The sequence below is a fragment of the Oculina patagonica genome, chromosome 5, assembly GCF_052425735.1.
Source record: "Oculina patagonica isolate OP01 chromosome 5, crgOcupat, whole genome shotgun sequence".
Classification (NCBI taxonomy): Eukaryota; Metazoa; Cnidaria; class Anthozoa; order Scleractinia; family Oculinidae; genus Oculina; species Oculina patagonica.
In genome coordinates, this window is record NC_135762.1 from 2493462 (window position 1) to 2496126 (window position 2665).

The 2665-nt window shown below is 50.1% G+C and overlaps 1 pseudogene; it reads left to right on the plus strand.

The window, feature by feature from the left end:
- LOC144654172 (uncharacterized) lies at positions 1-1734 on the plus strand (annotated as a pseudogene).
- The last annotated feature ends 931 nt before the right edge of the window (positions 1735-2665 follow it).

A 2665-nucleotide genomic window follows, 5' to 3' on the forward strand; every position in this document is an offset into this window, starting at 1 on the left:
CTCTCGTATATATTGTTAACAAGCACGTTCTGAGATTTATTGTCGATCGGGAGTCGAGATACAGAAGTGTTATGATGGATCCAAACAGCTTCGAAAGCATCAAGGCAGCTGTACGGCGACAGAGAACAAAGAGTGAGACATTAGAAGCGCTGCAGGCTTCTCTCACTAGCTCGTACGGTTTTCTCTCCGCCGACCAAGTCGCCCAACTTGTTGAAGAGTTTACTGAGGATTGCAAGCTAGAAGCTCTCGAGATTTGTGCTCCGCGGATGTACAGCATCACATGCGAGCAAGCCGCGTCCATACTTCATGTTTTCTCAGACAACCTATCACAACCTAAAGCGTTGAGAATCATTGCATGTCACATTACTGACGACAACTGGCTTGCTTTTGACGGCGTGTGTCGCAATTCGAGTGACCTGAGGAGTCAACTGAAGGAGATTCTTAAAAATCGCCCCCGCTCGGGGCCACAGACAGGACCTCCGCCCCAGCCAGGAGTTTTTCCCTCGGGTGTTGGACCTCCGCCCGGAGGTTTCCCTGGGATGGCACCGCAACCCGGAGGTTACCCTGCACCTGCACCGTATCCAGGACAGAGCCCCTATCCTGGAGCAGGGACATATGGAGGGATGTGTCCTCCACCGGGGCAATCTCCTTATGCACCACCCTTCCCAGGGGCAGCCCCACCACAGTATCCCTATGCACCACCCGGCCCAGGGGCAGTCCCTCCACAGTATCCAACTGGTACAGTACCACCAGCTGCAGGTCAGCCTCCCTATGCACAGCCCGGGGCAGGACCAAGTAGCTTCGAAAAGATTAAGAGTGCTGTGGAAAAACAAAACTTCAAGAGCGAGAAATTAGACACGCTACAGTCATCTCTCTCCAGCTCCTGTGAGTACCTGTCTGCCGACCAAGTCGCCCAACTTGTTGAAGATTTTACTGAAGATGACAAACAAAAAGCTCTCGAGGTTTGTGCTCCGCGGATGTACAGCATCACATGCGAGCAAGCCGCGTCCATACTTCGTGTTTTCTCAAACGACCTATCAATACCTAAAGCGTTGGAGATCATTGCATGCCACATCATCGACGACAACTGGCCAGCTTTTGACGGCGTGTGTCGTTCTTCGAGTGACCTGAGAGGGCAATTGAAGGAGATTCTCAAGAACCGCTCCCGCTCGGGGCCACAGACAGGACCTCCGCCTCAGCCAGGAGTTTATCACCTGGGTGTTGGACCTCCGTCCGGAGGTTTCCCTGGGATGGCACCGCAACCCGAAGGTTACCTTGCACCTGCACCATATCCAAGACACTCGCCTTTCCCAGGACAGAGCCCCTATCCTAGAGCAGGACCATATGGAGGGATGTGCCCTCCGGGGCATTCTCCCTATGCACCGCCCGGCCCCAGGGGCAGCCCCTCCACAGTACCCAGGGGCAGCCCCCCCACAGTACCAAGGGGCAGCCCCTCCACAGTACTCAGGGGCAGCCCCTCCACAGTACTCAGGCGCAGCCCCTCCACAGTATCTGACTGGTGCAGTGCCACCGGCTGCGGGTCAGCCTCCCTATGTACCTCAAACCGGTAGCTACTCTCCACCAGGGACGTATCCAGGACAGTCGTCTTACCCAGGACAAAGCCCCAATCCTGGAGCAGGGGGGGATGCGACCTCCCGGGCGGTCTACCCAGGAACCACCCAGAGCAAAACCTTCAAAGGAACCATCCAAAACATCTCCGTTTCCGTCGGGTAAAACCTCTTTTGCTGCAATGAAAGAGATGGTGAAAGAACACTCTGGCATGATAAAAGACGTGGCAGATATGTTTAGTTAAGCCAACCCCGAGACAAGATACTCGGTTTCCGGATGAAACTGATACCTGGATGTGATGATGTAACTGGAACAAACTCTTTATTCTAACAAAATGTTATTTTAATAAGGACGGCTTATATTTATATTTTAACATACCGTAAAATTCCGGTTATAAGCCCTGAGCTTATACAATTTCATAAGGGTTTTTGGGTGGGCTTATAAGTGGAGGGGCTTATATCCGGGAGAGCCTATAAGCGGAATAAAATATACGTTAACGGGCCACGGGAGTGTTGATCGAAATATGTTTTTAAGTTAAATACGGATAATAAAGCAACATTTAGCCCTGTTCAGTACTGTCATCCGGCAAAGGGGGGCTTATATCCGGGGGGCTTATCGGATGTATTTTTTTTGGTTCCAGGTAGATGCGCCTATAACCGGGGGAGCTTATAAGCGGGGGACTTATAACCGGAATTTTACGGTATTCACAGTTCTTTTCTTGCTGAGCATTTTTGGCTGCAATGAATAAGATAATCGAGGGATCAATTCTTGTAATCATCTCGTGCTGGTCAGTTAGTATTTTAGTAGGACAATACAGTACAGTGGAGCCTCGATATAGCAAAAACCCTTTGTCAACGTCTCCGATATAACTAAGATATTGTTTATCCTGGTCAAAGTCACATAATACATCAAACACGAGAGATAGTTTTTCATTGGTATATCCAAACACCGAGAAGAGAGTTGTCGAGAGTTAAAAATACGACGCGCAGTGGAGTATTTTTGACGAAATTCGAGGTGTTTGGATAGCCGATGAAACGCTGTCTCGAGTGTTTGATATATCTTCTCTATCGAAACAAAAACTACGGAGTAAACAGAG